The sequence below is a fragment of the Topomyia yanbarensis genome, chromosome 2 (assembly GCF_030247195.1).
Source record: "Topomyia yanbarensis strain Yona2022 chromosome 2, ASM3024719v1, whole genome shotgun sequence".
NCBI lineage: Eukaryota > Metazoa > Arthropoda > Insecta > Diptera > Culicidae > Topomyia > Topomyia yanbarensis.
This window is the reverse complement of record NC_080671.1, coordinates 339,288,846-339,304,973: the sequence shown is the minus strand read 5'-3', so window position 1 is coordinate 339,304,973 and position 16,128 is coordinate 339,288,846.

Sequence of the window (16,128 nt, the reverse complement as noted above, 5' to 3'; positions counted from 1 at the left end):
GCTCATCATAAGACGGAGGTAGTTATCGTCAACAACCGCAAGTCGGCACAACATGCAGTTATCCATGTGGGAGAAGTCGCGATCACCTCACAGCGGAGTCTGAAGTCTCTCGGAGTCATTATAGACGACAAGCTAACCTTCGGCAGCCACGTCGACTATACATGCAAGAGAGCGTCGACTGCTGTTGCGGCTCTATCGAGGATGATGTCCAAGAGCTCAAAGGTGTGCGCCAGTAGACGTAGGTTACTGGCAGGCGTTGCCGTATCTATCCTCAGGTACGGCGGCCCGTCATGGTCAAGACCACTGAGGGTAACCAGTTACCTACAGAAACTGGAGAGCACCTACCGCGTGATGTGCCTCAAACCTGATATCTGCCTACCGCACGGTATCACACGATGCATCCTGCGTGATAGCGAATATGATGCCAGTCGGGCTGGTCATCCGGGAAGACGAGGAGTGCTTCGAGCTACGTGGAAATATAGGAGCCCGCGAGCGCACCAGGATGACCTCGGTCGCCAGATGGTAGCGTGAGTGGGATAACTCCTCGAAAGGTAGGTGGACCCACCGGCTGATACCTAACATATTGAGCTGGGTGGGAAGACCCCATGGGGAAGTTCACTTCCATCTGACACAATTCCTGTCAGGCTGTTTCCGACAGTACCTCCACAGGTTCGGGCACGCGGAGGTCCCAGCCTGCCTGGACTGCCCAGGTGTAGACGAAACTGCCGAACACATACTGTTCGTATGTCCTCGGTTCGACGTCGAAAGAAGAGCAATGCTTGACGTCTGTGGCTGGGACACAACCCCTGATACCCTTATTCAGCGGATGTGTCAATCGGTGGAGAAGTGGAACGCAGTCTCGGCTGCTACCACCCAGTTTGCCTGTAGGCTACAGGTAATCTGGCGAACCGAGCAACAGACGACGGGCACGACTAACTAGTGATTGGTTAGTTGGAGCGGAAAAAGGCCGAGCGCAAAAAAAGTGAGTGAATGGTCTGTTAATGCTGAGGCAGGTTTGGCGCAGCGACTGGCAACCGCGTAAGGGGTAAACCCAGCCTCCCCGAAGCAAGGCAGAAGAGCAAGTGTATAGGCGTATAAGTGGACTGCCTCATGCCAAGATGGGAGGGTCGTAGCGTATTATGTTGGGACTTAGCTATCGATGCCTCGTGGCGTGGCAGAGTAGTGAAAGAGTGAGTATCCAAGTCAGTCTCACACGGTATGTTAAGGGTGAGCACAAAAGTCAGCCTCACATGGTATGTCAGAAGTGGGGCCTAAGAAAAATGTCCCACATGGGATGCCAGGGGGAGTGACAGGGGTATAATAGAGTGGCACGATCGAGAGTGAACCAGGTGATAGGGTGAGCATTGTTTGGGCCTAGGGGTGGCCCTTGGTGTGGGAAATTTGCAGTTTGCTGTTGGTGGCTGGCAATGTTTATAAATGTCCGCAGACAAATAAACTCTTGGATGGACCACTCAAAACAAACCGCAAACAACTTATGTGGACTGTATTTTGGAAAACCACTTGCAACTGGATGTGATTAATCAGAATGGAAAGCACTGTTTTACACTTCACACTTTACTCTTTTATTTTCACTCTTCACTTGTACTTCACACTTGTTGAAATAAAACTGACTGCTGCGATGCGCAGGACGCGCGTATTTATATTACACGCCACACGTTCTAGAAACGCGTGGCTCATCCGCGATGCTTGTCGATGCCATGTCACACATCAATTGTTCTTCGTCTCCTTTCCGCATCGGGCGATTGTATATTTGGCTCATTCACGCTTGTTGAGAATGATGCATTGCCGCGCGTATCGCTGCTGTTGCTATTGTTGTTGCTACTGCTGTGTGTGAGATGATCGTGCGCGAAAGGAATATTTGGCGTTCATTCGAGAATGTTCTTGCTAGTTGGAGATGTTTCTCGATAATAATGAAATGGTGTGGACAATTTTAATTGGCAGTGATTAGCGCTGAACAGAGGCGCGAACATACTCCCCCGGGCTGGGATGGATTCCCAGAATTATTAGGATGTTCATACTTAGAAAACCGGTTGTCCTCAATCGGAAGGATTAATGGCTTCGAGGTGGGGTGTCTCAAATATGAATTTCCTATATCTCCAGCGACTACCCATCCGAAATGAGTCTCTCGAAGATCCGGAAGGTCATCAGCCATTTGGAAGAATCCCGATTTTAGCAAACGGAAGAACTTGGATACACCGATGAGTATGTCAACATGGTTGGGCGTATGGAACTGCGGATCCGCCATTTTAAAACCTGCTGGTATCGGCCAATTGGATATATCGATCTTTGTTGTGGGAATCACTTCCGTTACTTTGGAAACGACCAAGCATTCTATCTCCATGCTAAAATTGCTGATTCTGGATCGAACTTCTGCAAGGATGATGTCTTTAGCATACGTTTTTGATTCTCCAATGCCAGTAATAGGGATGCATACTGGTTTTCTTTCCAGACCTAAACGGTTCGCCATTGATTCAGAAATTAGGTTTACCGTGGAACCGTTGTCCAGCAAGGCGCGGCAAGAAATAACTCCTCCTTTGCGATCTCGCACATTGACGACGGCCGTAAGAAGCATAGGAGTTTTCTGTAACTGGGAGCGGTTGTGCGAAGATGGCTCATTACCAAATCGTTCACTGCTGATCGATTTACGTGCTATCGACGAGTTTGTTGGTTGACTCACAAAACTTCCCTGTGACGCAACATTCTGCAACGGAGTTTCATAGTGCAACATGGTATGGTGTTTCTTTTGGCATTTGAAACATGACTTAGTGGAGTGGCATTGTATCGATCGGTGTCCAACTCGGAGGCAGTTAAAACAAATATTTTTCCTCCTCACCATTGCGAAACGCTGGCTGATCGATAACTTTCTGAATGACGGACACTTGAAGTTAAAATGATTGCACTCACAGAAGTCACACCGAGATCCTTGTTTTGGCTGTGCTGTAGCTGTGTAGGCTCTATGGAATGATGTCTTGGTGGTTTGTGGTACGGGATTGACATGCTGTGGCTTGATGGAAAATTCGTTGCGTTGTGGTTGGTTTTGGCATCGCTCTAGTACGTAGACACGGTGTTTCAGGAAAGCAATGGTTTCGTCGTAGCTGGGCATATCTCCTCGCTTGATTGTGGACTCCCAAAGCATCTTAGTTTCGTCATCTAGCGCTCTAGCCACTATGTAAATCAGCATCTGCTCTGAAACTCCAGTGAAATCCTGGCCAAGAAATTTGAGGTTCTCCACATGGCTGATGAAAGACTCGACGAGCGTTCGCAATTCATCGTAGCTCCCCTTGGACAATTTCTTCGTGTTAATGAGACCTTCAATGTGTAGATGAACTATGCGTCTTTTATCTTCGAAGCGTTCCTCGAGCAGCTGCCATGCCCGCTCATAGTTTCCATCGCTGATAGTTTTTGCGTCTATTATACCTGCTGCATCTCCGATGAGTGATTTTTCAAGATGATACAGTTTGATGCGGTTGGATTCGTTGGATTGATCCACCACATCCCGGAACATCACCTTAAATTTTTCCCAGTGCTCATACCTGCCATCAAATGTAGGGACTGTTGGACTAGCAACGGTGGTTGGGTTGCTGGTGGATGCGGCTGCTGAGTTGTTGGTGGGGCGAAATTCTGGAGCCAGGATTCCAGAAAAATTGAAACTTCTTCATGAAGATCGACGAACTGCATGAAACACTCATCTTGTTCATCACGTTCACTTGTTGGGATTTGGGCTACGATCTCTTGGTGATGCTTAGTGAACTCGACATATGCACCTTCAACACTTTTCTGGTACACTTTTATCTGAGCTGGTGTTAGCTCTGTTTGCTCGGTTTCAGCTTTCTGCAGGATGTTTCTGATTCTGCTGATGATCCGTTGCGCCATTCCACGGTTGTGGATCAACGCATTCACAGGTTGTTCTTCGGCCTTTTCACCTTCCGATGGGGTAGCCTTCTTTGCTGGCGTTCTTTTCGTCATTTTGCACTTTTTTCACTCACTAATCACACCAGAAGTCACGGTGGCAATAGGAACGATGGACCTAATATCCGGCTCGAAGGACCAATGTTTGGGCCTAGGGGTGGCCCTTGGTGTGGGAAATTTGCAGTTTGCTGTTGGTGGCTGGCAATGTTTATAAATGTCCGCAGACAAATAAACTCTTGGATGGACCACTCAAAACAAACCGCAAACAACTTATGTGGACTGTATTTTGGAAAACCACTTGCAACTGGATGTGATTAATCAGAATGGAAAGCACTGTTTTACACTTCACACTTTACTCTTTTATTTTCACTCTTCACTTGTACTTCACACTTGTTGAAATAAAACTGACTGCTGCGATGCGCAGGACGCGCGTATTTATATTACACGCCACACGTTCTAGAAACGCGTGGCTCATCCGCGATGCTTGTCGATGCCATGTCACACATCAATTGTTCTTCGTCTCCTTTCCGCATCGGGCGATTGTATATTTGGCTCATTCACGCTTGTTGAGAATGATGCATTGCCGCGCGTATCGCTGCTGTTGCTATTGTTGTTGCTACTGCTGTGTGTGAGATGATCGTGCGCGAAAGGAATATTTGGCGTTCATTCGAGAATGTTCTTGCTAGTTGGAGATGTTTCTCGATAATAATGAAATGGTGTGGACAATTTTAATTGGCAGTGATTAGCGCTGAACAGAGGCGCGAACAAGCATCCAAGTCAGTCTCACATGGTATGGTAGAGGCGAGCACAAAAGCAAGCCTAGCAAGGAATGAGGGAGAATTGGTGTTACTCGGAATATCCCCGGTCAGGGCCGGTATGGGAAGGGGCTGTTTAATTTCACCTTGGAACTATTAAAGGTGCTGGCTTGTTTGGGATTGATTGTCCTGTTGCTCTGGATCGGGTGATTGTTTTTCTCGATGTTTATGCATTGCGTTGTTATGTCTGAGCTGCTCTCTTTGCTAAACATACTGATGGAGCTTGTGGAGCTAGACCTGGCCAGCACAGACTGGCTTTAATGCCGGACGAGAGACTCATGCTAGATGCTCATATTCATGGATGGGGCTGCGAGTTTTTCTCAGGCCGTCGACGTTAGTCTCCCTCTCCTTCATTCTGTTCAGTAGTCGGATTTCCTCACGGAGGACTTGGCTAGTTTTGTCCCGGTTGTCGGGTTTGAGTTTTCCGCGAACTGCATTGGAAGAATTCATGTCGGAGGTTTTCTTAGCTATCAATGCCCTAGTTTCAGGGAAGGTCAGGTTTCTGTTGGTTTTGATCTTGATGACTTCTTATTTCACGTACTTCGGAAATTTTCGGTAGCGAGTTGGGTGTTCTTGGCAACAATTTACGCATTTGCTGGTGATAACACATGGATTTTCTTTGCTGAAATCGTGAGCTTGACTACAATTGAGGCACACTGCCTGATTCGGACAGGACCGACTGCCATGCCCGAAGTTTCCGCAGTTGTTGCACATCATGGGTACGAGGAACTCCGAGGTATATGCTTTCCGGGAGATTGGAACCAGCGAATGAAGGAACTACGAGTGGTGTATTCATCAGGCTACTGCCAACCGCTTTGGTGATCCAACGGATCCGCACTACGCCTTGGTCTTGCAGTTCCTTTAGTAAGACATTTTAACTAACCCTTTGTACTAAATTAAGGGCAGGATGTATGCCCCATTTCTCAGTTTATATATGGACGTTGTAAACCATTGTAGAGGAAGTGTGAAATACATATCTAGTTTCACGCGCTTCTTTGGTGGCCCTGACCAGTTTGGTCGGGTCGGCTTGGAGGACATCTCGTACCGAACGCATGATCAAGAACAGGTTCGATGGCAAGCGTTGTTCTTCTTGTCCGTCTTCGTTAGCTGCCTTCATCAGCAGGGTTTGTCGATCGATCACATCTTCGGAGTTCAGGATAATCGGAAGGGAATAATGAGGGGATCCCCGTCCCGGTCAAGCGGGATGGCGGTTAAATGTCTAAAACGTGCCGGCTTGTGGAAACCGGCCTTTGATTCTTGGATGACTTTAGCTGTCTCTACATCGTTCACCAGATGGTAGATGACTTAGTTGTACCGCGCACATGTAGAAAACTCACTACCTCACAATTTCACCGCTAGGCGGTACTGTATGCATCGTATTATCAATGTAAGTGAAAATAAGGAAGATAATTAAATTGCCTACAACTTTGTCGAAGACTGCTAGTCAATCCGACTTTGTTAAAAGAAGTTATTAAACTTTTAACGAAGTCATGTCTGAGTCAGTTTTGCATGGGGCCTAGCAGCGCATGGTTGTGTATCAGTACTCAATTCCCGCGAACTAAATATTTTTGTGAAATAACGGTTAGATTTAGCTCAATAGTATGTTCAGAAGAATTATAGTAAATAATACGAGTCATATTTTGGTTAGAACATTTTAGTTCTACATGTCACCGCATAGAGGGCGCCAACACAAACTTTTCATGGGAGAGATAGAAATTAGGTGTCTTCTACAAAGTTGTAGAACGGGCATTTTGCAGTAATTCTTCCGAATATTTTGATATTCTATCTCTCTTCTATAAAAAGTTAGTGTTGGCGCCCTCTATGGTCACAGGTTGAACTGTAATTTTCTAACCAAAATATGACTCGTATTATTTACTATAATTCTTCTGAACATACTATTGAGCTAAACCTAACCGTTATTTCAGAAAAAATTATAGTTCGTAGGAATCGAGTACTGATACAAAACCATGCGCTGCTAGGCCCCATGCAAAACTGACTCAGACATCACTTCGTTAAAAGTTTAGTAACTTCTTTTAACAAAGTCGGATTGACTAGCAGTTTTCGACAATGTTATAGACAATTAAATTATCTTTCTTATTTTCACTTACATTGATAATACGATGTATACAGTGCCACCTAGCGGTGAAAATGCGAGATAGTGGGTTTTCTCCATGTAAATTGTCAAAAAATTCCATACAAACTTCAGGAGCGTTGGTCCGGTAGCTAGACTTGTCTGATTTGCTTCAAATCTGGAGCAAGTACTCCTGGTGGGACTAGAAATCGACTCAGGGGTGGGCCGATTGAGTTTTATTATTTTTCTAGGCAGTCTATTATTTGTCTTTGGTCTAACGGTCAGTCACAACTACTTTTTATCCGAATAGTGCTATGGGAGAAAAGTTTTTAAGACTTGCATTGTGGATTTGTCTCGAAAACCGCTCACTTGTCCTTCTTCGTTAATCGTTGAGGTCGTACGTTACAGGTACAGTGGGCTTAACTCGAGTTGTCTTTGACAATGTCGAATAAGCGTTAAATAATATCCAATCTTGGAAACCTTGGTCTTTGACGAATTGTTGAAATGAAAAATAGTTTATGAACATCGAATTTGGTTGAATGCAATTGAAGCTTATCGTCGGCCTAGCCTTACAAAATCTAGCTGGATATTTGATAAATTTCAAATTTCTTTGCAAAAATGTTTACACATTTGTTGCCGGATCGCCAACAGACTGACAAAATTGGGTTAACCCTCCGGAAGTTGCGCAGAGCACTGAGTGTGCAACGTTCTGAAATTCAAGCGAACTGCTGACAGTCGCCCAAATGTAGATTATAGCGCGACTTCCGGAAAGTTAAAAAGTTGACAAAATTGTGTCTGAAATCTTTTGAATAGATTGTGGACAAATGAAATTTCCAATTTAAAAAAATTCAGAAATTTAAATTTCTGATCATGAAAGGAGGAACCCATGCCCCGTACGTCCCTCAAACCGGAATCCCCTTTTCATTGATGCAACCCGATGTCAACCAGAAAGATCATCTCGCACAAGACCAAACAAAATCCACCGTCATCTGACACATCTGCGATTCCTTGGGCATTAAAAAATCTCTTTTAAAGGGGTAGAGGGGTTGCACTCACTCAGCATCTCCCTGCTGCTGATGTGAATTGCTTGGCAAGGACCTGATTACTTCTTCACATCAGTTACACGATGTCACGAGGAGTCAGACCGAGACCAAACAGAAATGCTGTCCTTTAATGGGAGTGCAAAAGTTAGGCCGCTCATTTAATTTGGCCTCGGGGTGATTGGATTCTGGCTTCGTTCGAAGCTCAAGTCGTAGCAGACGCTGTTTGTACGCCTGGTGTCTCCCGGATGATGACGCGTAGCCTGACGAGATGAAAATTGAATTGATTCTCTTTTTTGTGTGTATGTTTTTTCCGATGGTTAACCAACGACGAAGGGATGCCGGGTTATGGGTGCATTATATTCGAAGGGGTTAATCCGGGCTAGGAGATTTGGTGCGGTTTACGCTGCTAGGAAGCTGCTGTCGGTTTGACACAATGAGCTTTTGTGTGCTAATGGAAGGGGATTTTACCGATTATTTTGTAGCAATTGAGTTATTTTTTGTTGAGCTAATTATTTAGTTATGGGACAGATGAGGGGCACTAGTATCGAGTGTCTGCAGCAAGTTGTCAGACGGATTTTTGCCGAAGGGCTCTTTTTCAAGGTCTGTGGTTTTTGTTGGCTTTTTACTTATCGAAATATTGTTAACTGTTTTGAAAAATGCTTAAAGCAAGGAACTGTTCAAAACAATAACGGTCAACTAATTTTAAAATTCCTCATCCAACCAAACCAAGGCAGCTTCTACAAACAAAAAGTGGAAAGGCATTAGCAACGGTTTTCTGTTTAAAAATATAATTTATGATTGTCGGAACAACATATCGAACCATCTGGACTGACCCTTTCCCAGAAGCCAACACTACCTTCCTGTCGAACCCGAAACTACGACCGCTAGCCCGTTCCCCTCAGCGACAACAACCCGAATCTCACCAGTTCGGAATTAATTATCCACACGATTCACCATCAGATTTGAGAAACCCCGTCCCCACACATCGCAAAACTTGCCCAACCAACCAAAACTTTAAACTCATCCATTCACATAAATTAGAGCCGCAGCCGAATACATTCCTTCGATATCCTCAAACCCTCCAGCCCGGCTATCTAAGAAACTAGGAAAAAAACTCACACCGGCCACTGTCCACTATTGTTGCCCCTTCCGCTGCCCCTCCTCGCCTTACCCGGCCACCTTGATGAGTCTATACGATTCACAGCTCTCGCACCGAAGGACATACCGGTTGTGGCTTGGACTCATCGAACAGGACAAAGTTTTCCCCTTCCTTTGAATATACATACCTACACCTAAATCCTGCCATTCTCTATGCATGTGCGATTGTTGTCCGAAAAGGACCTTTCCTCGACCGGACCGCAGTCCACAGTCTTCGAGAAAGGAAGTGATAATGTTTGGCTTTCGCAGCTTCGGCTGGAGGAAAAATATTTTCTTCCAGATTAAAGTTTAAAATTGCCGGTCATTTATTATCGCATCCCTTTCTACATATACATACTGCCACGTAGGTACGAAGCACGAATCCGATCGTCCAGCCGAGGTGTCCGGATCTGGTTGTAGGAATTTGTTCAACTTGTAGGAAAGATAATAAATGAGCACGGGATGGGTGACGGCGATGGTCGATTATTATTGTCTCGAAGTTATGCATATGTTTCGAATGGTAATAATCGACAGCTTAATATATGGATGACCCAACTCGGGTTGAAACTAATACGGAAAGGGTAAGAAAAGTCACTGATGGATGCCACTGTCGATATGAGAAGTTTACAAATAAGGGAAAATGAGTTTTTCTTTAGAATCGATTTTCAATGTTTCTAGCATTATAAAAATATGAATAAGTTGGTGAATGCACTATGAGCTGGTAATTAAAATGAGTCTTCAGAGAGTTTTATAACTCTAGTAGAGAAAAAAAACAGTTTTGCCTTTCACACATAATTCCATATCAACATTTGAATAGGGCTAATAAGATTTGTAAACAAACTTTTGTTTTGCTGATTTCTCCTAATTTGTTATCATTTCAACACAGAAAATATTTGAAATTGATTCTACCAAGGATACAGATGTTGATTCATGTGTATTTTTCATGAAATTCAACTCGGTAGCGGAATAATGAGCGAAATATGTTTGTTTACAAAAGTCTCATTAGCCCTTTTGAAGAATTACTATTGAATTACTCGAAAAATCAAGTTTCTAAGCAAGTACCGGGGGACCATAGGCGTGCGCAGCCTTTTCCATTAGGTGGGGGGTGGGGGGCTAATAGCTTAAAAAATATTCTGTTATGTTAAACCTTCATTATCAGGTACATTTCTGGTAAAGGTTCGATTGTAAAACAGTTATTTTATTTTGTTATTGAATTATATATTGGACGCTACTTTTTGAAACACATGTCAGAATGGAATATTCGATGTACGGCTCACTCTACTTCGTACCACAACGATGTTCTTGAATGCGGATTTTTTGAGAAATTCCGTTGCTATTTTAAAAAATGTTAGAGAAAAAAAATAATGTTAATTAAATATGAATGATTAGTGTAATAAAAAACCGATTTAATCCACCTAGCAGTGAGATGAGACATTTCTTACACATATCACTATTGGAGTAGTTTGCAGAACTCATGAGAAGTAGGCACCCAACTAGAGGTGGGATGAAAACAGTTTCTAGTCTTGCACGAATAAAATCTCGAATAAACTGAATAAATTATAGAAAATCAACAAAACGAAAGAAATAGAAAGTAAAGCAGAAAATGAAATAATAGGTTTTAAAATTCATAAAATGAGTAGAAAAATTATTAAATAAAAATTAAAATTATATTTAGAAATACTTATAAGATTAATAGAATAAATTGACTCATACTAACAAATTGCATAAAATAAAAAATAATTACTGAACATGAAATGCATAAAATTAAAGATATAAATAAAATGAATCAAATGAATGAATGAATCAAATGAATCAAATGAACCAAATGAATCAAATGAATCAAATGAATCAAATGAATCAAATAAATCAAATGAATCAAATGAATCAAATGAATCAAATGAATCAAATGAATCAAATGAATCAAATGAATCAAATGAATCAAATGAATCAAATGAATCAAATGAATCAAATGAATCAAATGAATCAAATGAATCAAATGAATCAAATGAATCAAATGAATCAAATGAATCAAATGAATCAAATGAATCAAATGAATCAAATGAATCAAATGAATCAAATGAATCAAATTGATTTAATTCATCCAGTGAATATAATGAATCAAATGAATGAAATGGATCAAATGAATAAAATGAATGGATGAACAAAATGAATAAAGTAAAAAATAAATGAAATGTATAAATAAAACAAAGGAATCAAATAAACAAAATGAGCTGAAGTGATAAAATGAATAAAAAGAAGAAAATGAGCAGAATAAAATGCATTGATTAATATGAAAAAATAAACGATGGTAAAAGGTAATAAAATAATATTCTTTAAATTTAATTGTATCAAATGAACTATTTGGATGAAATGATTAAAACTGAAAAAGTAGTCAGATTATAAAAATGAAGAAACTGAACAAAATGAATAAACTGGAAAAAATGAATAGAATGCATGCAATAAAAACAATGAATAAAATAGCGACAATTTACGTTGTCCAGTAGAATTCTCACAATCTTCGCGCACTTCTCGAGTACAATGCCCCTCATTACGGATGTGTAACATATCATTGTATTCGAATCGCTTTTCTTCGGCCCACTAGACGTCAAAACTCAAACAATTCACTGCATGGTAGTGTTGATTTCGCTACTGGGGCTGTTATCTCTTCTTTCTGAAAATTAATGAACAATTTTTAAAGAGCTACCCTACCCGAAATCTTTAAAAAAACATAACAAATTAAGCATTATAGATAGCCACGTTTATTCAGCAAACTTGCTTCAATCTATTTTTGTTATTATATTGTAGGGCATTGCGCAAGTAAACTTCACACATCTAAACAGTCGATACTTTGAACACCCTAACAACAAGGACCACCCTAATTCCATTCATTTGAAAAAAAATCGCCAAAAAACTAACAAATTTGCCAGACATCATAAAGCTAAAACAAACTATTTGGAAGCTATCAGTATTGTACTCCTAAACACGGACTTTCGATATGTACTGAAAATTTAGTTTTGTAGTGACCTCGTAATAATCGAAAAAGAAAGAGGCTCGCAATGTTACTAAGGTTCTATTGAAAATTTTCTCCATAACTAGTCTTATTATGCAGTGTAGCGCATTCCTCTGTACTTGACGCTTAAAGTGCACAGGCTCTGGATCTTACTATAAAAATTGGTTCCATTAGACACTAGTTACACTGTTATCAGTTATATTATGCATAAATACTTATTGTAATTATTAATTACGACACGTATAGTGTAAAATATAGTTAACCCTTAAATGTATAACGCTGTTTTAAACTGTTTGCTGTTTGAATCTACGAGACAATTTTAACAAAATTAAAAAAAAATGATTTGCGCCTTTGAGGGTTAATATGACTCCCATACTTGGAAATAAAGTCAAATGTGATGTCAATTGATACGAAAAAAATATCTACTGCACATTTTTCAAAGACTTATTATGTACAACAAGAATGTTGCCAAAAACGGAACCCATTTGTTGCCAAAATCGGAATCTTCGTATATATATATATATATATATATATATATATATATATATATATATATATATATATATATATATATATATATATATATATATATATATATATATATATATATATATATATATATATATATATATATATATATATATATATATATATATATATATATATATATATATATATATATATATATATATATATATATATATATATATATATATATATATATATATATATATATATATATATACATATATATATACATATATATATATATATATATATATACATATATATATATATAAAGTTAAAAAATATTTTTGAGTAAAGAAAATGAATAAACCGGATTGTACGAATTTGAAAACCATTGCATCAGAAAGTTTTGAAATGTTTTTGAAAATCCCATCGTCTGAGAAAAGGCTAATCAATATACAATGGACTTTCTAGGGCTTCCGTCTTTTTTGGTTTTATTCTTTTCGTTTTCATGCTTCTTTACTTGACGGCGTCGTTTTAAGATTATCTGGTGTATCTACTTTATTGTTGGACCTTAATTAGTTATCAGGAACCTGGAACGTTCAATTTGCTTTGGAATTCGAAGTTTACTTTTTGGTCACATATTCCCGATAAAAGATTTATGTGCTGAACAGAATTTACTGGTCCAGTATTTTAACGCGCAATTGAATAAAGTAAAGTGAGACAAGGTCACATGTGCTTTCAAGCCCCTTGAACAGAGAACGACAGAGGAAGAATGCGATTCGAGAATGAGACAGGTAGATATTTCAAAGTTTTTATTAGCATTGAAGTTAATAGTGTGAAATGTCTAGGCTATGTCGATAGCATAAAAGCCATGCATTCAGTTGATTGCAATGCAGTCTCTTTCCATTCACCCTTATAGCTTGCATATTGTTTCGTTCGGAATTCTCGTGCAGAAAATATGAATAAATAAGTTCTATACAAACCAATACTGTGAAAAAGAAATGGTTCAAACTACTCAGTATATACAGATATGGACGATGATAAGTTAGAAAACACATTGTAGTTGCATTCCCCATCGAGAGTGGGTACTAGACTGCCCAGAAAAATTATGAATTTTTGAAAACTCAATCGGCCCACCCCTGAGTCGATTCCTAGTCCCACCAGGAGTGTCTGCTCCAAATTTGAGCCAAATCGAACAAGTCTAGCTACCGGACCAACGTGCTTGAAGTTTGTATGGGATTTTTCGACAATTTACATGGAGAAAACCCTCATGCTCACATTTTCGCCACTAGGTGGCACTGTATACATCAGATTATCACCAAAAGTGAAACTTAAGAAGATAATTTTATTGTCTACAACTTTGTTGAAGACTGCAAAGCGATCCGACTCGAATAGGAAAAGTTATTAAACTTTTAACGAAGTGATGTCTGAGTCTGTTTTGCATGGGGCCTAGCAGTGCATGATAGTGTATCAGTACTAGGTTTTAACAAACTAAACATTTTTGTGGATTAATGATTAGATTTAGCTGAATAGTATGTTCGGAAGAATTGCAGTACATAATACGAGTTATGTTTTGGAAAGAAAATTTTAGTTCAATCTGTGACCGCATAGATGGCGCCAACACTAACTTTTCAACGGAGAGAGATAGAATATCGAGATGTTTGGAAGAATTACTGCAATATTCTTGTTCTACAACTTTGTAGAAGACACCTAGTTTCTATCTCTCTTCGTTGAAAAGTTAGTGTTGGCGCCATCTATGCGGTCAGATGTGGAACTACAATTTTCTAACCAAAACATAACTCGTATTATGTACTACAATTCTTCCCCACATACTATTCAGCTAAATCTAACCATTATTCCATAAAAATGTTTAGTTTGTTAGAACCTAGTACTGATACACTATCATGCACTGCTAGGCCCCATGCAAAACTGACTCAGACATCACTTCGTTAAAAGTTTAATAACTTTTCCTATTGGAGTCGGATCGCTTTGCAGTCTTCAACAAAGTTGTAGACAATAAAATTATCTTCTTAAGTTTCACTTTTGGTGATAATCTGATGTATACAGTGCCACCTAGCGGCGAAAATGTGAGCAAGTGGGTTTTCTCCATGTAAATTGTCGAAAAATCCCATAGAAACTTCAAGCACGTTGGTCCGGTAGCTAGACTTGTTCGATTTGGCTCAAATTTGGAGCAGACACTCCTGGTGGGACTAGGAATCGACTCAGGGGTGGGCCGATGGGGGTCATTTTTTTCTGTCACTCTAGTGGGTACTTTGGAAGACTTCTTTTTCTGGATATAATTTGAGGATATTTTTGGTCTTTGATCCGTTATTTATCCGTTTCATTAAAGTTCGTACCAATACAACTAATGTGCATTTTCAATAATATCATTACAAAAAAGTTGTTCTTAGTTTTCACATGACATATTTGGGCATATACTTACCTTATCGTTAAGTCTAAAGCCTTTTTGTCTCTTGCTGTATGCAGAAGCCGTCCCCACTGCACTCGGTCCATTGCTGCTTGTCGCCAGCCTCGCAGTCTTCGAAGGGTCCGCAGGTCGTCCTCTATCTGGTCAATCCACCGTGCTCTCTGTGCGCCCCGTCTTCTTGTTCCTGTAGGGTCGCCCTCAACAACCATCTTCACCGGGTCATCGTCTGACATTCTCACGACGTGTACAGCCCACCGCAAACGTCCTATTTTTGCGGTATGCGCGATGGATGGTTCTTCCAGCAGCTGATACAACTCATGGTTCATTCGCCTGCGCCACGTTCCTCTTCCATCAGCACGCCACCATAGATGGTACGCAACACCTTTCGTTCGAAAACTCCAAGGGCGCGTTGGTCCTCCACGAGCATAGTCCAGTTTTCGTGGCCGTAGAGGACCACCGATCTAATCAGCGTCTTGTAGATAATCAACTTCGTGCGGCGGCGAATTTTGTTCGACCGGAGCGTCCTCCGGAGTCCAAAGTAGGCACGATTTCCCGCCAAGATCCGTCTCTGAATTTCTCTGCTGTTGTCATTGTCTTCGGTTACCAGTGAGCCCAAATACATGAATTCATCGGCCATCTCGATTTCGTCACCGTCAATCCGAACTCGGGATGGGAGGTTCACATTGTCGTCTCTAGAACCTCTTCCTCTCATGTATTTTGTCTTCGAAACGTTGATGGGAAGTCCAGTCCTGCTGGCTTCAGCTTTCAGTCTTTGAGCATATGTTTCATTCAAAATTCAATAGAGATACGAATAGTGTAAATATCGCACGTGGAATGTCTCTTTTGAAAATTTTCATCGTCAAACTTTCATATTACCCAGTTAAGCCAAATATTTTTCTGATATAGCCATGAATTTCCTTAATTATAGTGTAGATACAGGCTTTGAATACAATTGAATTAAAGTTGAGTTGATGTAGCAGCAGACAAAAAATAGTTTTGTTTTCTCAAACCTTCGCAATTACAATTAATAAATATTTCAGATTGGCAGAAGATCTTATCACACAACTTAGAAATGGATACAGAAATAGCTAGATAGATGCGATAGAAGAGAGATAGAGAGAGAAAGAGAAAAAGAGAGAGAGAGAGAGAGAGAGAGAGAGAGAGAGAGAGAGAGAGATGGGGGGGGGCGTGTGAGGAATGGCAAATGATGGTTAATGCAGTGA